Consider the following 21,520-nt stretch of genomic DNA (forward strand, 5'->3'; position numbering starts at 1 on the left):
GGGAGCATAAGACTCAGACAATACCACAAACTGCAGATATACACCCGTGGTATGATAGGCCTGAACCCTGACGAGAGGCTCACGGCACTCAAGATGCAGTGTAGTTTAACAATTACACTAGACTTGTGAGAAATTGTGGGTGAATATTACAAGTAAAATCTTGAATTAACATTTCACCCACATAACTGGGAAGAACTGTAACACATCTAAAGTAATCATTCACTTATATAAATGTATCATGAAAACATTTGGGACTTCGGTGACAATGGGTCACAACATTGTACCTCCTTCAAAGCCCACCGTCTCAGCTCCGCCAATTCATACTTCCGGGTCTTAAATTAGGAACATATGGTTACTGAAATTTTCCTAGAAAATTTAGGCCAATAAACTGACAAATTATAAGTGGACTGTATGAAAATTATTATTAAACAAAGCTATGTGACCTTTTTTCAAGTAATTTCTTGTGTATTAATAATCATGTAGAAAATACAGCACAGGGCCGTAGACGTGGCTTATATACTGTAGTCATGTGAGGTGAAGCAGGAGGAGGCGGGGTCATAGTGGTACAATCCACTAGTCGAAGTAGGTCTTCGTCCAAAGGTTGAACAAGTGTTGAAGAATTCTATGTAACACGATCCCATGATGATGCAGTGTCTGACAGATGTGATGAATGATTTTGAAAACCGACAAGTTGAAGAATTGAGACACTTATGCAACATATGGGAATCTTTATTGAAGAAACGTTTCGCCACAAAGTGGCTTCATTTTTTCTATGACACACGATTATATTCACAAACTTCCCGTCAACACCTCACGTTACATCATATTTCTGATGCCTCCCCGAAACGATTATATTATACATGTATTTAATTATATTCAGTGGCATTTCCAGGTGTGTAAAACATTTCCCTTATCAAAATATTCATTTCCTCTAAATTACGCTGATTATATTTTACTTAATTAATAGATGCCAATAAAATAAGGAAAATGTAGGGAATATAGGTTCTCGTGTAACACCCTTGAAAAGTTGCATTAAAGATACACACCTACACTATTATATAAACTTGATTTTCCTATCAATTACCATACACAAATCACAGGAAAATGATCAAAATTTTCCACAATACAGAACCATGAACCAAGCTGGCTGGAGTCTCAGAGGTGACGAGTTGGTAGAGACAGAATAACAGTTCCACACATATTCTTTCAAGATTTCTACAAATGATAAAGGTAGAGTTGAATGAATTATTCGTGACTTTTTTTTTCTAAAGCCTCACAGCTCGTGAGGGTCTAATAAAACCTAACTCGATGAGAAAGTGAAGCACACACATGGTTAGCGACCATAAAATATCGAAGAAATACGTAGTCCTGGTCAATTCCCGCGTTATCCATCCAAAATTCAAAGAGTCAGAAGAGACTGACTTAAAATTAGCAGAAATTCTGACCGGGTTACAGCATAAAATGTCGAAATTCCTGAAAGCATTTTCCAAGCTGAGTTGTATGCAATTTTCATGGCCGTCATATGTATTGCATCAGTACCTACCTGAACATTTGAAGACTACTGTAGTATTTCAGACTACTATAGTGTGTTTCAGGCTATCCAGAATTTTTCCCCCCTCATCATCGTTCTATGTATACAACGTAGTTAAGCAACATTTCTATTAGACACAGTGAGATCGTTTCCGATGAATCTCTGGATATATTGATGTTCGGGTTAACGAGCAGGCAGACTCCGCTGCTCGGTCAGCAGTTTATGATCTCATATCGTACTGGGGGTCTACCTTTCTCAGAGTGTATATTTTCCGGACAGCTTTGCAACCGCTGACAACAAACGTTGTTTGAGTAGGTCTCCAATAAATTTCATTCTGTCAAATCATGAATAAGTTTCTGGTACGGATGTGCCACAGTATCTGTGTCGGTGGGTATCGGCCATTTTGCCGCATCATTGAAACCAGATCACGATTGTGAGTTACACACACACACACACACACACACGCGCGCGCGCGCGCACGCACGGTCTCCCTGTCTTCCTGACAGGGAATACCTGACAAGAAGATAACAGCGAGTCAAGGTACGTGGCGAGGTGTCAGGGTGGGCGCCGGTGACGAGCGGGGTTCCACAGGGGACAGTCCTAGGACCGGTGCTGTTTCTGGTATTTGTGAACGACATTGACGGAAGGAATAGACTCAGAAGTGTCCCTGTTTGCAGATGACATGAAGTTGATGAGAAGAATTCAATCGAACGAGAACCAAGCAGAACTACAATGGGATCTAGACTGGGTGCAGGCCTGGTCCAGAAACTGACTCCTGAAGTTCATGAAGATTGGGGAAGGGCAAATAAGACCGCAGACGGATTACAGTCTAGGAGACCAGAGCCTACGAACCTCACTCAAGAAAAAAGATCTTGTGGTGAGTATAACACCGGGCACATCTCTGGAGGTACACATTAACCAAATAACTGCTGCAGCATATCTAAGAAAAGCATTCCGACATCTCAATAAGGAATCGTTCAGGACCCTGGAGTACGTAGCACCAATTTGGAACCCACATCTAGCCAAGCACGTAAGGCAACTAGAGAGTCTCTTGCACACTAGTCCCGGAGCTAAAGGGCATGTCCTTCGAGATGAAGTTAAGGGAAATCGACCTGACGACACTTGGGGACAGGAAAGATAAGGGGAATATGATAACGACATATAAAATACTGAGAGGAATCGACAAGGTAGACAGAGACATGATGTCCCAGAGATGGGGCTCAGCAACAAGGGGTCACAGTTGGAAGTTGAGGACTATGATGAATTTCAGGGATGTTCGGAAGTATTTCTTCAGCCACAGAAGTTGTCAGGAAGTGGAATAGTCTGGGAAGTGATGTAGTGGGGGGCAGGATCCATACATAGCTTTAATAAGAGGTATGATAAAGCTCATAGAGCAGGAAGAACGACCTATTAACGTCCATTGAAGAGGCGGGGCCAAGAGCTGTGATTCGACCCCTGCAACCACAACTAGGAGAGTACAACTATGCGAGTACACAAACTATCGACAAGTGCCTTTGATAACCAGCAACTAACACAACAGGCCAAATAACGAATAATAACATTATCATCTCAGAGAAATTAAGTTATTCAATATTTAACCTTTGTGTTATTTAATACTCATAGAGCAATAAGCATTTCCTTATATTTTGAACATAGCCATTATAATTTAAAAAAATATAGGAAAAGTATCGGTATGGTATTGGCCGTAAATTGGCTATGGGTATTAGTATCAGTATCGGCCAAAATTTTGATATCGTCCCATCCTTAATTTCTGGTTGCTGTCGTGTCTGGGAAACTACCGTCTCCTACCTATGCATTGGACACACGTCTTACCCAGGGGTATTTTATGGAAAAATGCTCTGCACAACTCTGTGATGATTGCGAAGTTATGTTTACCAGTTCAACGTATCTTAATAGTTTGTATCGGCTATCAGCAGACGCTAAATTTACTTCCGACCTCTTCACTTTACTTAACCTCCTCACTTGAAGTCCCATCGTTGATGCAGACTCCTTCTTTGACATTTATTGGAAAATAACATATTACGCAAACTTTGATTATATTTTCCCTTTAGGACTCCCCGCTATCTTCGCTAACTTTACCTCTTGCACACGCCCACCACATGCTGGTCTGTGACCTTTACATATTCCTTCTTTAACACATTCCACTCTGCAGTGCTGTATGACCCTCTCATGATCAGCCTTTAGATTGATAATATTGTTATTATCCTTTCTGTCTGAGTCTTTTGTTAAAGCAGTACCGGAGAAATGCGTGTTTAACCTCCTTGCCCAGGTGTCAGATGGCCATTCACAAAATGTTTCAATATTTGCAGAACGCATGAGAATACGAACTGATGTCTTTTCTAAATGGAGGTAGGATTTGTATGCTGATTCCGATGATGTGGTGACCAGATTTCAATACAACTTCGTCTACTTTCCGTTGATTTTCAAGTTCCGGATCTGTTCAAATTCAAATCACTTTTGCTCTGATTCTAATGCTTCGCTTAATCTGACTTTCTCGCTTTTGTTTTTTCATCATGTTCCAACTTTTCATGCTGTTTCCTATCTTTTTTCTAATCTCTCTCCTGTTCTCAGCTTCTCTTATCTCTTTCTTCCCTATCTAGTCTTTCTTGGATCTTAGAAGAAATAAAAGATCCTGATGCAGCTCCAGCAATACCCGCCTGGATGCTTGTGTCTAATCAAAAAAATATACTCCTCAGAAATGAACAAATCAACTACTTAAACTCAGGAAATACACATATACGCGGCAAATAAACTGATGGAAGAAATTATGATTACATCTAAATCAAAGAGTCCCTACATTATTAACTATCTTCGTATAAATCAAAAGTGCCCTAAGACAGTTTACAACACAATAAACTAGGCTCACTGGAGTGATATGTCATCAGAAATTCCCGAGCCTCTGGGGCCTATTTGATTATACCACAAAAAGCTTAAAAGTGACAGTAATAAAGTTGCGCACTTGCCAAGCATGTGAATGCAAAAGCAAAATTCTACTAACCATTCTTTCAAATACCTGTAGAGTGAAAGAAACCTAACGCAGTGAGTGACAGCCTGTTGGTGGCAACGCTGTGCTGTCTCGGCTTCATGACATCGAAGATCCTGGATGAGAAGACGCCAGTGTAAATGGATTGAGCCCTTCTAAATATTTCAGAAACATCTCATCCATTCTTATGAAAATTATAAACAACAAAGGCATATAAAAACACGAAATTGTAATCAAGTAGAGGAATTTAACTTAACTCAGTAAACTGTATGAATTTTGTGTTATCAATGCATGAACATAAAGTGAATCAAAACAATGAAAAGGTTAAACATAAATTGTGGAAGTGAATCAAATGTGAAATATACAAATACATAAAAGCATCAAGCAAAAGGTATGAAGGCGCCCGTGATGGTGCAAGCCGCTTCTGATCAACACTGATCCCATGTGAGTAGAACAACGGAGGGGCACAATGTAGTGTAGTTGAACATACTGATTTGAGCCAACTGTGAACCAAACTGGTTGTAATCTAGAAAGTAACGAGTCGATAGAGAATAAACGGCAGATAGTATGAAAGTCCTACATCTTCAATGGGGGCTCCTTGGCGCGGTGAAGAGGCTCTTGGTCTGAGGAATTAGACCTTTTGGTTACCTTCCTCAGACCGAACCTAATTACCCCCAATCCCCCTTTCCCTATCCCATCCTCCCCATCCCCCCTTTTTTACTGTCCTCCTTCATCCTCCTTCAGCCTTTGGGATTCTTCCCACAGGCACTCTAGTTCCTGGGTAGGGGGAAGGCTACTGCGGTCCATCCCATTCTGTTGAGGTCTTTGGCTGTGGTGTAGTTTGCCGTGGAATCTGGATCACCTGGGATGTCCCGATCCCTCTCCAGTCTCCCAGGGGGTGGCTTTGAGTGTCTTTCGGGTGACGGGTGTATCTCTGAGGCTACCATTTGGATTCCGGGGGATGGGAAATGGCATGATAGATGAGAATAATTAATTCTTATGAACCTTAGTGGGCTAAGATATTAGATATACTGTACCTGTGGAAATTCCAAACAATGATGAAAAATAAACCTTTATGTATACTTTGTGGCAGGTGTCTGGCCGCCCTCTCTTTTGTCCACCGAGGTGGCTCGGCGGATGTGAGGGAGCTATCCTGGATTGCTGGTTTACTGGCATGAAGAGTAGGGTATGGCACGGGTTCCACGCTGCATCTGCACTACTTGCAGTGCTGAAGTCCTCTTGAGCACGGAGGGAGATTTATGGTCCTTTCATTCCTCCTAGGGGGAAACGTGGAGTATTCCTCCACGTTTTTCCCTTTTTTCATTCTTGTTTTTATTTCCTTTCCTTCTTTCTTTTTTTTTCTAAAAAATAAAAAGGAGTGACCTAACCATGGAGTTCCCAATCCATGAACCTGCTCCCCCCAGGCCCCTTCCTGATACCACACCCTATTTTGACCCTGCATCATTATTTGACCACTCTTCGGACATTTCTAATGCCTCTGTACCTCCTGCAGGTGCCGTTTCGACACCTGCTCCAGGTACCAGGGTTTCGACTGACTCCTTCGATACGTCTCACCTCTGTTCATCTTTTACTATGCTTCTGGCTTCTCCCTCTATGGTGCGGCAATTTTCGGATTGCCCGCCCATCTCATGTCGGACCAACTTCAGTCCCACACCTAAACGCCCAAGACCAGTACCTGGTGATACTTCTTTGCTTCCTTTCCATTCTATTCAGAAAAGACAGGCACATCACGCACTCCCTTTACATGCTATGTTTCAAAATACACAATGCACTAAGTTTTTTTACTCTATGCCCGACTTCCTCTACCTACTGCCTATCTCTCCAGCCATAGCACTGGCAAGGCGCTCCTATGCTCTCAAGAGCGGTACCTGGAGTTTACCTGGAGAGAGTTCCGGGGGTCAACGCCCCTGCGGCCCGGTCTGTGACCAGGCCTCCTGGTGGATCAGAGCCTGATCAACCAGGCTGTTACTGCTGGCTGCCAACCACCTTCTTCTTCTGTTGGGTTTCACGCATCATCACTGTCCAAAATGCTAACCAAGCTCACGATCTTTCTCTCCTTTCAACTATCAATACTATATCTGTAACTATTGAAAAGCATCATTCCCTCAGTTCTTGTAGTGGTACTGAATTCTGCCCCATACCATTGTCCAACAGAATTTCCAGACATGTGGCGATGACATTCTGGAACAGTTAGAACTCCAAGACCTCCCAATGCTCAAAGTAGACACTAATGTCCTCCCTGCCTGCAGACAGAGAGGATACCCTTGCAATGTAGCTCACTTTTGACTGCTGTGAACTTCCGTCCTCTGCATATATAGTGGGACACCATTTACAAATTCGGAAGGTGATCCCTACATCGCAAAAGTGTAGGAATTGCTGGCGTTTTGATCATCCAGCAAAATATTGCAGGTCTGTCACTGAATGCCCAGTCTGTGGTGCCGACGACCATACCAATACGTCTTGTAGTCTACCTCCCTCTTGCCTTAATTGTCATTAGGCTCACCAATCTTACTCTCGCCGTTGCCAAGTTTAATTAAATGAGCGTGAAATCCGTTGTCTCAAAGAGGCAGAAGGCCTCCCATATGATATGGCAGTCTCTCATCTATGCCTCCAAGGGAAACTTCTCCATATTTCTTATTCTCGAGTTACTAAACGTCCCCCCTCCTCTGGAGTCCCAACTTCTGCAGCCTCCTCTGTAGTCACCCCTTCCACAGTCACTCCTGTCTCTAATTCTTTTGCTGTCCTGGACTCAGAGGTCCCTACCTCGGCACCTCATTGTGTTCTCACCTCTTCCTCTTCTCACTCACAAGTTTCTGTGTCTACAAGACCTCGTAAAACACCTCCCCACTGCCCCTCTCCTTCTCCGAAGTCCAGAACATCCCCATTGTTAAAATCCTCCTTCCCTTCTGCAACCTGCTCATTTTTCCTTCCCAGTCTCTGTACCCGGTTCTTCACCTCTAACTGGCTCTATTACGTGTGTGGAGGTTCATCCTTCTCCTCGTGCAGATGGACACAGATCCACCTCCTGTTCCTTTCCTTCACTCTTCTCTATCTGCACAACTCCTTTCTTTGCAGCGTCCCAATCCTTCGGTGCTTAAAAGTTTTCCGCTACCTCCACACGTGGACTTTTCTAACCCTATTAGTCCGTAGATATCTCTACCTTCAGATTTCTTGAATCTTTCTCTTCACAAATCGTGGCTTATTTACAGTGGAATATCCGTGGTCTCAGAGGTAACTGGGGTAAGCTCCAGGTGTTGCTCTCCCAGTTTTCCCCTGTTTGTGTTTGTTTACAAGAACCCAAATTATGCTCTGCTGTTATCCATCCCATCTCAGACTATGAATTATTATATTCATCGGATCCTTGTCGCGATGGAACCTTTAATGAAAGTGTACTTCTTATATGCACCAGTATTCCATACCGTCAGCTGTTTGTTCATACTTTGCTGCAGTACACTGCAGCCAGTATCCACTTGAATAAGTGGTATACAGTCTGTTCTTTGTGTCACTCTCCTTTTCGGGCCTTATCTATCCCGGATGTTGCATTTCTGGTTTCTTCCTTACTGCCACCGCTTCTGTTACTTGGCGATTTTAGTGCCCACCATTTCCTCTGGGGGGGGTGGGGGTCTCACTGTGACTCCTGCGGCATTCAGTTAGAGGATTTTCTCTCTTCTCTCCCCCTCCATGTTTTAAATACGGGTTCTTCTACCCATTTTGATCCTCGTACTCATTCTTGCATCGATCTCTCGGTCTGCCCTTCCTCCACTGCACTAGACTTCACCTGGTTTGTCCTCCCGGACTTGCATGACAGCGATCATTTTCCAGTCATTCTTACATCTTCATATTCACCACCTCCTCGTAGCCAATGCTAGCAATTTGACCTAGCAAATTGGGACCATTACTCGCATCTAACTGCTTTTAGTGAGGTTCCTTCCTCCTCCATTGATGAGCTTTTACACCTCTTCTCAACCACAGTTTTAACAGTAGCTTCACGTTCTATACCCCAAACCTTTGGCAGGCATTCTCAGAAGTGAGTGCCTTGGTGGTCTCCGTCTAGTGCTCGGTCAGTACGTTTGAAACGCGCTGCGTGGGGTAGGTACCGGTACAATAAAACCATAGAGAGACTCCTAGATTTTAAGCAGAAACGAGCGGTCGCTTGCCTTGTCATCCATGGCGCTAAATGCCATGGATTATGTTTCCACCATCACCTCTGCTTCCTCTATGAGTACAGTCTGAAAAAAGGTATGGAAACTGAGTGGTAAATAATCTCCCGACCCGGCTCTGTTCTTCCGGTTGCCGGTATTGATATCGCAAACCCTCTTGACGTTGCCATCGAAATTGGTAATCTTCTTGTCCGTATCTCTCAGGGGCTTCATCTATGCCCCTCGTTTCGTTCCTCAAAGTCTGCCAGAGAGTTTAAGCACTTTTAAACTTTTCTTCTACCAGAGAAGAATCTTATAATGTGACTTTAAAAACTTCTGGAACTGGAGGCAACACTCTCAGCTTGCCGATCATCGGCAGCTGGGCCTGAGGGCATTCACATTCGGATGCTACAGCATTTACATCAGTAAGCCCTTGCAGTCCTCTTATGACTCTTTAATCTTATTTGGTCACAAGGAGTTCTTCCCCAGCTGTGGAAATCTGCCATTGTTCTCCCTTTCCGCAAATCGGGTACTATGGCATATGATGCCTCCAACTATCGTTCCATTGCTTTTACCAGTGCAGTTTGCAAGGTGATGGGACGTCTGATAAATAGATGTTTGATATGATATTTAGAGATACACAACAGTCTCTCCACTAGTCAGTATGGCTTTCGTAAGGGCCGTTCTACCATTGACCCCTTACTACGCTTAGATACGTATGTCTGTAATGCCTTTGCCAATAACTACTCAGTTATCGCCATCTTTTTTTGACCTTGAGAAAGCATATGACGCTACTTAGAGGTATATCTTGCCCTAGGCCGAATCCTTAGGCCTCCGAGGCAATCTACCACTTTTCCTTAAGAACTTCTTAAGCGAAAGACATTTCCGTGCTCGGGTTAATAATATGCTTTCCCAGGACTTTGTCCAAGCTGAAGGTCGCCCCCAGGGGTGTGTTCTGAGCACAAGCACAACACTTTTTCTCCTTGCTGTAAATAATCTGGCCTAGGTTCTTCCATCTAATATTTGGTCATCGATTTATGCTGATGACTTCGCTATAGCTTGTGCAGGTGCTGGATGTCGCCTCATTGTAGTTTCTCTCCAGCATGCGGTCAACTGTGTTTCCAGTTGGGCAATCACTCATTGGTTTGATTTTTCTAGTACTAAAACTCCCTATATTACTTTCACTAGACGTTCTGTCATCTCTGATCATCCATTCTGGGATATGGCTCGTGTATCCCAGAACATGATACAGTCAGGTTTCTAGATCGTCTGTTTGACCGTAGGTTATCCTGGAAATCTCACATTGCCTCTCTGAAGGCAACTTGTCATCGCCGGCTGAACCTCCTTAAAACCCTCGCTCATCTTTCATGGGGCGCTGATCGTAGAACTCTCCTTCGAATACATTCAGCCCTTATTTTATTGAAACTCGATTATGGCGACCAGATATATTCGGCGACTTCTGCAAATCTCTTTAGCCTTAATCCCATCCATCACCAGGGATTACGTTTATGCCTCGGTGCTTTTCGCTCTTCACCAGTTCAGAGCCTCTATGCAGAGGCGAATATTCCAACCTTGTCTGATCGCTGTGATGCTCATTGCCTTCGCTATTATGTTCGCTCTCATGTCCTCATCAATCTTTCCATATACGTATAGGATAGACGCTCTTTATTTGTTCGTCGCCCCTGTTTACTCCGTCCTTTTTCTCTTTGCCAACATTCGCTCTTGTCTTCTCTTCAGTTACCACCTTTCTATGTTCATGTAACATCTTACTTTTCCCTACCCCATTGGAAAGTTCCGACGGTTCCTGTCTGCTCTTTCCCACTGCCATGCGCGAAAGCCCAACTGCCTACGATGGCTTCTCGCTCTCTTTTTCTTAAACACTTCCGATCTCATTCTCATGCCATCGCAGTGTACACCAATAGTTCCAAGTCTTCTGACCGCATCGGATTCGCAGCAGTGTTTCCGCGGTTAGCATTTTTACGGCTGAATTGTATGCCATTCTCGTACCACTTATCCGTATTGCATCTATGCCCGTGTCATCATTTGTGATCGTTTCAGACTTCCTTAGTGCTTTACAGGCTATATGAAAATTTGATATGCCTCATCCTCTGGTTCTTCGCATCCAACTTTGGTTATGCCGTATCTCTAGCAAGCACAAAGATATTGTTTTTGTTGGGTCCCTGATCATGTTGACATACAGGGCAATAAACAGACAGACACTGCTGCACGGTCAGCAGTACATGACCTCTCAGTTTCATATAGAGGTGTTTCATTCACATACTGTTTTGCTGTAATTGCTACCCACCTTCGCACTCGTTGGTAACAACGTTGGTGTGATCTGCTCTATAATAAACTACATTCTAATAAACCGAGTATAGGTTTCTGGCCGTCTTATCATCAGTGTCGAGGTTGGGAGACTACTTTCTCTCCCGTCTTCTCATCGGCCAACTCTGATGATGATAACTCTGGCACTCCTCATAGCCCTTTCTACCTCAACCTCTTGCTACCCTCCACGCTTGCTTTATCCACTGTCCCGCTGCACTCCATGCCCTAATAATCATCCATCTCTCTCTTGCTACCCAATACCCCTGCATATTTCCCTGCCCTGCTGCGCTGTACGACCCTTGTCGGTTTAGCGCTTTATTTTGATTATAATAATAATGAAAGTCCTACACAAATATGTTGTAGCCGCCAAAATCAAGTAGTTAGTCGATTCCTTGGGGTTTTTCTGGCCAACACAAAACCGGCTTTCTTAACAAGCAGTTACCAGCATGACAAGTCGTTCAGTCACTCGAAAAGCTGAAAGCTTAAAAGAGGGATGAGACAAAAAATATGGTACCGATATCCAGAACTACATAACTCCATGAGAAATGTGGCTAGAGGCAGGTAGGCAGTGCTGGAGACTGCATTCCTGTACAACAAATGTATTCTCCCACACCACACTCATACATACTCATACATACATACTCATACATACTCATACATACTCCTACACCGCAGTCATACATACTCAAACACAAAATTATGGACAACTGCTTGAACTTTCCCCACAAACACACGTGGCGGCAATGTCCGCAACATGAAGAGCCTCACTCTAAAAGTGGGGAATCTGAAATAGTTTAAAAAAATATACTAACAATATTTAAGTAAGTCTTGGAAGCGTGTTTGCGAGCGAACACGTTTCCTCTGAACGCATTTGCTTGGAATTCCTCCTTTTTTTCTGCAACATTGCAAGCGCCTCATGATGTGTCGATTGTAATATGAAAGGCCTAGAGTTGTCATTCAACCCCCCCAACCCTTCCGTGGCTGTTTTGCATTTTGTATCGCTTGTTCGCGATTACTGAATAGTACTGAAGAGTAATTCTAGACGAGAACCCGAAGACTGTCCTGAACATTCAAAACACAGGCCAGCCTAGCCTAAAGTGGACCTGTACTCGGAGTGCTGTTGCCAGACTGTTGACAAAGGAGCAAGTTAATTGAGAGTAATTAATGTTAGCATGGTAGTCACTTTGACATTCATAAGACTGAGTCTCAAGTTCTTATACAGCAGGTGCCACCTGAGCATTGCCTCTCATCTGTACTGGCATTATGCTGACAAAGTTGGAAAGATGGATAACAGTAATTGCATATGTAAATATGAACATCCAAAGAAATACCGAACTCTCCTAAACAGGCCTGCCAATTTTGCCACCTAGATATGTATTATTCATTGAGAAACGATGCTAAAATAAAAAACTGTTAAGCAGTCCAAATGAAAGAAAAGAGGCGAGTTAAGCTTCGTGAACATTACTTTGAACATGATAATTACAGCCATACAGACAGCAGTAATTTCAATAGTGTTAGGAAGCCATGTTGAACTGGAAACAGTCACTGACTAACTCATCAGAGTTATAAATATTAATGCAAACAAAATCACCCTCCAGCACAACAACAAATAATATAACATTCCGTACATTTGAAAATATTTCAAGAAACGGCAATGAAATACCGTTCAAAAGTAACCGTCCGATTAGAACCCAAATATGCCTAGCAGAAGCAGCAGGCACCCTAATAACAGCAGGATAAGCAGCAGTAACAGTATCTGAAGTAGCAACACAAGTAGGTTTCGCTTCTTATGACCAGAGTCTTCGGTAAGATGGGTGAGGAAGTAGGATGGGTAAGGATGGAAATATTGGAAAAGAGTGGGAGGGGGTAGGGAGGTAGGATATAAAAGGTAAGTGACACAACCACTTTGGTGCAATTTAAAAAGTGTATGTGAAATAATAGAATATTCTTGAAGGGGTATAATACTAACCCATCAGAGTCACATAGATATAATAGATATATAGGTACATGACTCTGAATTATTGGTAGTAGATATACAAGTTGCAATAGCATTTTTTTCAATTGCATAACGAATATTTAAACGGCAAGACAAGGCGGTAATTGTATGGACAACTCATGAAGAATTACTTGACACGTTAGCTTCATAGTAAATGTAGCGAATTTATAACAGATACAAAAGTAGAAATGTTATACAAGATATCTCCATAATTTGGGGCTATAATTTTCTTAGTAAACATAGAAGGGTTCTGGTGTTACCCAATCATCTTCATCTGCAGGCAGGTTGCTGAAGATCATTGGTCGATGGTAATCGTCTTTATGGATGAAGCGACGCAGCCTCTGTGGGAGAGTCATTCTTTGGGTCCTGTGAGGAGTATTAATGATATAGTCAGTGGTATTTTAAACTTGGGGAGGATTTTCTCTATCTGGCATGTAGAGTTCTTGCATTGCATAGAGTTGTTTCTTCTTCAGCGTATCAAGGCGTACATTTAAGGCAGTAATATCCTGTTGTACGTGTAAAGCTGCCATTTTGACTCTCTCTCTCCTCCTGGTACCCGTAATAAAGCGGAGAGCTCTATTCTGGACCCGTTGCAACTTTAGCATGTTGGTCTTTGTTGTTAACGACATTGGGACACATGGGTATTCGAGTATAGGTCTTATTATCATTTTATACATGTGATTTTTGACATGTGAAGGGGTTTGATTAAATCTAAAGAGACTGCTAAGACCGGCTTTGGCTATGTTGATCTTTTTATTGACGTGAGATGTTGAGTGGAGCAACCTGTCTATTTCATATCCCAAGATCTTGTTAGGATTTCTAATGGCTACAGGTGTACCTCTGATGGAGATACCCCCTTTATCTTCGATGGTTGATGCAAAACATCCTATCGTGCTAACAAGGACTTTGTCAGGATTAGTCGTAATTCTCCATTTCCTTTCCCAATTAGATGTTCTACGAAGTTCAATATTCATTTTTGCTATGACTCTCTCATACTTGTATTTTCCTGTTACCGGAGTTGATGAGACGACATGGATAACATCATCTGCAAACTGCGTTATAATTGTATCATTAAACTCTGGTTGAGGAAGGTCATTCACATAAATGTTGAAGAGAATTGGACTAAGACAAGAACCTTGTGGGACACCAGCTGTTGGTATATAAGGCTCTGTCGACCTGCCATGAAAGGTGGGAATGATTTTTCTTTGAGTTAAGAAATTATATATTAATCTGAGAAAAGTCCAGTTATGGTCTGGTAGGTCAATGAGTTTGTATATAAGACCATCATGCCATAAGCTATCAAAAGCTTTATGAACATCTCTGGTGGCAATTAGTGCAAGATTGCCCTGATGTTTTAGACTTGCTACAGTATCGAAAATAACATTTATTGCATGATTGGTACCTCTGTGTGTCCTAAAGCCAAATTGTTTTTCAGTAAAAAGGTGATTAAACTCCATATAATAGTTCATTCTGTTGGAAATGATCTTCTCAAGAACTTTCCCAGTGACTTCAAGTAAAGATATAGGTCTATAGTTCCCTGGTTGGTGGATGTCTTTATTGGGCTTAGCAAGAAAGATCATCCTAGCAGTCTTAAAAACCACTAGAAAATGTCCTGAGGCCAAGATGGCATTAAAGATATTAACCAAAGACTGTTTACAATTTCTGGGTAGGAACTTTATTTGTTTCATTGTTATTCCAGAGAGACCAGGGGCTCTATTTCGCATTCTTCCAATAACCTGACTCATCTCTAGTAATGTAATAGGTCTAGTAAGCGGGTAGGCGTCTTCAAGAGTTGATGTATCGATGGAAGGTAGTGGTTGTAGATCATCTAAGTTCCCATCTCTCCATTCATTTACCAACTGATAGTGATTATTGTTAAATCGACGACTGTTATTGTGGGAGAGAATTTTCTCCCATACATCACTCATCAAATTAGTCTGGCCCTGTGGATCATAAAGTTTAATCTCAACCTCTTCATCATCATCATCAGTGAAGGTATGAATTAGGTAGTTAGGAGCCTTGTGTTTTGCACCTAAAAGTTGCCGAATCTTCAAAATTTTGCACGATCTCGTTTATACTGATTAGTTTGGAGAACTAGCAATTTCCATAAGTCACGTTTGTGATGACTAATCATGTTAATTAATTCTTGCCTCAATCTATACAATGTAGCTACTGGTGGTTGTCGCGTTTGAAGATGCCTTCGACATTCTGTTTGATAATTTCTCATACCGTCTCCAATTTTCCTCGTAGGTTATATTGTTGGTAGATCTTTGTGGAAGCTAATTGGCAAGTTGCATTAGTAGCATCAATTATTCGATTGTGAAGGGACCTGATCGTGCCATCAATTGCAGTGGAAGGTAGCTTTTCCAACGACACAATTTCCTCGTCACCCAGAAATGCCCTGAAAGGGTCAAATCCTAGGGTGTTGAGATTGGGTTTAGGAGGTACAGGCATTCTAAATGGAGAATTTGTAGTTGTATTAAAACAGGGATATGGTCAGATCCTACGTTCCCACCAGGAGAGATACGACAATGAAAGAGGTCACAGTCTCTGTTTGTCAGGACTATATCTGGTGTCCCTGGATGAGGACCAATATACGATTTAAAGAATGGGCCTTGAAATGACAAGTTTCTGGCTGTCATGATATTAAATAGTTGTTTTCCTTTCAAATCACCCAGTGGATTACCAGCTCCACAGTTAAAGAGGGCAGGGTGATGAGCATTAAAATCTCCCGCTAGAATTGTTGGAATATTTCTGCTTAATATCCTATGTAGTGGAATTGACTCTATATATGGTTGTCTCGGGGGAAAATATTCAGTTCCTATCACTAGTTGGCCATGAGACGTCGTCAGTTCTATTGCAAGAATGTTAACTTCATCAACATGAATATTTGTAAATGCATAACCTAATTTAACTAAGATGGCTACACCACTAAAGGGTCCTCTCGATTTCTCCACAGTAGAGTAACCACGTAATTTAATATGTTGATCAACTCTTGCAGCTGTCTCATTCAAGAGTATAACATCGGGATTGTAATTATATAGTTCAACTTCAAGGAGGTAACGGTTAATAAAGAAATGTTGAACATTTAGTTGGAAAATTGTAATCCCCATTATTTCTTGCACTTCGCTCGTGTACTGCGGTCTGAACGTCTGCAAGTAATGTCATGTTTGGTATACACACTATCCCTGCTGGACTCGTCAATGAGAGGAGGGAAATTCTGAGTAGTTGCTTGTGTACTAAAAGTGTCACCATCCTCACTAGAGTTGGTAATATTAACAGAATCATTAGAGTCATTAGAGTCATCATCAGAAAACTGAGGTGTAATATTCCCAGTTTCAGGAAGCAGAGGCTCATGAGAGTTAATGGGAGACTGTGGAGGCTCGAAGGGAAAATTTGGTAGGCCAGGTGAATTACCCTGGGAAAGTTCCTGTTCTTGTGCAGCATGATCAGCTGCAATAGCGGAAGTGTGAGCACCAATCTCTGGGGCATGGTTAGGGTCAGATATTGACTCATCGGGTTGAGGGGCGTTGACAACCTGGGTAAGCGAGGCGGGTGATCCCTGAACAAGGGATGAATTAGACTTATTTGTAGAAGTAGAGTAGGGCACATACTTCCTGTTTTGAGAGGGCTGAGCCATAATAACCTTAACATTATCTGGGATATTAATGGGAGTGATCCCATTAGCCATTAACAAATCATTGAAAATATTAGAGCAGGGTTGAATGTCACCACCTGCAATGTCCTTGGCCATCATATACATTAGTTGAGCTCTCGTCATATCCCCGTCTGAGGATACCTGAGACATGGGAGGTGAGGCTGAACCTTGTTATTGCGTTTGTGCATGTTGTAGGTGAGGGTTAGATTGGGACACTCCAAGAGGGGCAGAATTCCAAACATTGGAACCGGTGGAAGAGACCTCAGGAGTCTCAGCAGATCCAGGCAAAGCTGGGAAGGAAGTTTGGGACATAGTTGGAGGTGCCTGGGGAGTGGTTTTCGAAGAATTGGATAGTTTCTTGGCTTCTAGAATTTTCTGCATTACCTTTTCCCTCTCAGGACAGATAGCAGAAATAGCATGGTGTTTTCCAGTGCAGAGGACACACTTGGGCTTAGTTTTGTTATGACAATCTTTAAAAGAATGTTGACCAGAGCATATGCTGCAAATCAGTGCTTGAGTACTGCATTTGTTGGTGGTATGACCAAATGCGTAACATTTGAAACATTGTGTAACACTGACTAACCTTTCATGAGAGATTTGGTCAGGTGTACATCTGGTGCCAAAACATCTGAAACCATTTTGACACACTAGTTTGGCTGCTTGTTGCCAGGTTTAGAGAATTTATATGCTTGGACAGCCTTAAATTCCGAATTCTCCCTATTAAAGTCATCAACAATTTCATTCTCTGTGCTCTCTCTCATGAAACTGTTAATTCTGGCAACAAACACAGTTCTCTGGGCTTGATAACTTTCAGGTGTCATTGGGTTGGTACCAGAAGTTTTCAATTTGTCCAGAACGTCCTGCTTAAGCAGTTGAAGTAACTCTTCTTCAGAAGAGAGAAGTACTGCCCCAGCGTGGGCTTGAAAAACATCCACCGGGGCAACAGTTGAATTCGAACAAATACATTCTAGAATTTCTTTCCTCGTCTTTTGATTGTCATCAGCACGTAATCTTACTCTTATCCGCGCCATGATGTCCAGGAAGGTACATCTGGCACAGGAGTTGCTTTAACAAAAAGGGTCTTTCCTTAGTGTTAGTCCTGACATCCTATTTCAGCTGACTTATGAAGGTCAGCCCCCTAAGATAGCCTACCCTCGAGTGGTGAGGGGGAAAGGGCCCAAGGTAAAGATCGGCCGGATTTTAAAAAATCACACGGGCTACCGGATGGTCAAAATGCCTTGTGTTAACTCGCCAAAGGCGAAGTTGCCGAAAAAGAAGATAGGAAAGTCAGAAGGATAGCAATGTATGTAGTGTGTTAGTGTGTGGGCCAGTACTCACCTATTTGTACTCACCTATTTGTGGTTGCAGGGGTCGAGTCTTAGCTCCTGGCCCCGCCTCTTCACCGGTTGCTACTGGGCCCTCTCTCTCCCCGCTCCATGAGCTTTATCAAACCTCGTCTTAAAACAGTGTATGGTTCCTGCCTCCACTACGTCATTTTCTAGGCTATTCCACTGCCTTACAACTCTATGACTGAAGAAATACTTCCTAATATCTCTGACTCATTTGTGTCTTCAACTTCCAATTGTGGCCTCTTGTTTCTGTGTCCCCTCCCTGGAACATCCTGTCTTTGTCCACCTTGTCTATTCCACGCAGTATTTTATATGTCGTTATCATGTCTCCCCTGACCCTCCTGTCCTCCAGTGTCGTCAGGAGTGTAGGTGTTTGTGTGAGGGGAGGATGGGGAAGGATGGGGGGATGGGGAAGAGAGGGGTGAACAAGCAAGTCACCGCCTTACCCTCTTGATGGGATGGGGCTCGAAGTGACTGCAAGCAAGTTTCCTCTCAGCTCTGTTGGAGAACAACTCAGGATAACCCAAGAAATATCTCGAGTAACAGTGTTCAGAGTTGCTCTGATCGAGAATTACTCAGGATAACCGAAGAGCAGGAACGACGACGTCTTCTCTCCACGACGGCTGGACGGCGACTCCCTCTCGTGTGTCTGTGTCCACAAGTAGGTAACCTACTGAAACTCTATCAGAAGGAAAAGTAGAAGCAAAAACAATATCAACAGACAGGCAAGTGGCAAGCTATAGAAGTAGTGAGAGTAGGAGAAGTAACACAAGTATGAGCAAAAACAGTAGGACAAAGAGCAGCAAATATGTTGTCTATTACCATTATCCCCATCCCTTTTTCCATTCCGTTCATCTCTCTCTCTTCCCCAGGGACCGGGGGGAAGTCCCACAACACCCCACGCCTTTCCGTATTCATGGAAGGGTGATATATGCATGAGGTAGATGAAGAACATTGGCCACCTTTATGAATATTGACCCACAAATATCTGCTACTTCCAGAGGCTATGTTCAGAACTGAATGGATTGCATTTTACACAAACCTTATTTACGAGATTTGTTATATATATATATATATATATATATATATATATATATATATATATACGTATATATATATATATATACAGTGGACCCCCGGTTAACGATATTTTTTCACTCAAGAAGTATGTTCAGGTGCCAGTACTGACCGAATTTGTTCCCATAAGGAATATTGTGAAGTAGATTAGTCCATTTCAGACCCCCAAACATACACGTACAAACGCACTTACATAAATACACTTACATAATTGGTCGCATTCGGAGGTAATCGTTATGCGGGGGTCCACTGTATATATATATATTCTTAAAATATGTATTACTTATAACCTAACCCCTTTCTGTACAAAGTTCAGTCAAAGGTTCCCCATTATCATTTACATCTGGCAAGCCAAATTTACCTACCACACCCTCTCCAACCGTTTTTCCTACTTCATCATTTAGGCCTCCTTCCACAATTACTCTCTCACTTGGTTCAAAAGATTCTCTTCTTGTTTTTTTTAGTAATTTATACAGGAGAAAGGGTTACTAGCCTATTGCTCCCGGCATTTTAGTTGCCTCCTACGAGAGGCATGGCTTACGGAAGGAACATTCTTTTTCACTTCCCCAAGGAGATGAAAGAAAATAAAATAGCAACTATTTACAAAAACAGGAGAAAATTCAGATCGGTGTGTATACATATGCTTGTGTATACATATATAATGTGTCTCAATGTAAGTACAGAACAACAGCTGTTGTAGCACTGATGATGGTTGCAGGGTAAAAACCACAGCTGGATGGTTGCTAGAAGTCGGTAACAAAAACTTCTGATATATATATGAACTCACACACACAGATACACACACACACACACACACACACACACACACACAAACACACACACACACACACACACACACACACACACACACACACACACACACACACACACACACACACATATATATATATATATATATATATATATATATATATATATGGATGGAGGATATTGTTAACCGTCTGGATGACATCATGAGAGGTAATGGGAGCAATCCTATTATCTGTCTCAGTGCTGGAGGCAACGATGTTGGCAGACGTAGGAGTGAAGACCTGATTAGCAGGTATAGGTCAGCAATAGAAACAATTAGGAGGAAGGGTGGGAACCCTGTCATACGTGGTATTTTGCCAAGGAGAGGAGTTGGAAATGAATGGTTGTCCAGGGCAATTGGTGTCAATTGCTGGCTGGACAAATACTGTAAGGAAAATTGGGTAACATTCATTGACAACTGGGACCTCTTCTATGGCAGAAATGACATGTATGCCAGGGATGGGGTTCACTTATCTAGGTCTGGGGTGGGAGCACTGGCAACTGCGGTAGAGGGAGCTGTTAGGACTTTAAACTAGGAATAGTTAGGGGTATGGGTTTTGGCAGGAGAACAGTGAAGTCCCAGTGTAGTAATATTATGAGTTTTAGGGGAACTAGTAATAAGCAGAACGAGGTAGATATTGAAAAGCCAGTGACACTGGGTGATAAGGACAGTAATAGGTTTAGTAGAAAAACAGAAATGAGCAGGAAGGGCAAAGAGAAAGGAGTGTGTTTCAATGTTTATTATGCTAATAGCCATAGTGCTAGGAATAAGATGGACGAGTTGAGATTAGTTGCTAGTGCAGGTAACATTGATGTATTTGCCTTAACTGAGATGTGGTTTAATTAAAAAAGTCGGGACATGCCTGCGGAATGTCACATTCAGGGTTTTAAATTGTTCCAAGTAGATAGAAGTATCGGGAAGGGGGGTGGGGTGGCACTGTATGTCCGAGATCGTTTGAACTGTTGCATAAAAACGGGTATTAAGTCTGAAGTAACACATACAGAGCCTGTTTGGATAGAATTTTCAGAGGGGCATGAAAAACCATAACCCCCAAGTCCTTTTCGCAATCTGTATGGCTAAGTTCTACATTATTTAACTTATAAGTGCTAGGGTTATGGACACTCCCGAGCTTCAGAACCTTGCATTTATCTACATTGAACTGCATCTGCCACTTTTCTGACCAAGAGTAGAGTTTGTCTAAATCCTCCTGAAGTTCCCTAACATCTACGTTTGAATCAATTATCCTACCTATCTTCGTGTCATCGGCGAATTTACTCATATCACTAGTAATTCCCTCATCAAGATCATTGATATATATTATAAACAACAACGGGCCCAAGACTGATCCCTGTGGAACGCCACTTGTTACTGATCCCCACTCGGATTTAACCCCATTTATGGACACTCTCTGCTTCCTGTCTGTGAGCCATGATTCGATCCACGAGAGCACCCTTCCCCCAATGCCATGAGCTGCTACTTTCTTCAACAGTCTTTGGTGTGGAACTCTATCAAATGCCTTACTAAAATCTAAGTAAATAATATCAAATTCTTTATCGTGGTCAACAGCCTCAAAAGCTTTACTGAAGAAAGTTAATAAATTAGTTAGACA

The sequence above is a fragment of the Cherax quadricarinatus genome, chromosome 67 (genome assembly GCF_038502225.1).
Source record: "Cherax quadricarinatus isolate ZL_2023a chromosome 67, ASM3850222v1, whole genome shotgun sequence".
NCBI lineage: Eukaryota > Metazoa > Arthropoda > Malacostraca > Decapoda > Parastacidae > Cherax > Cherax quadricarinatus.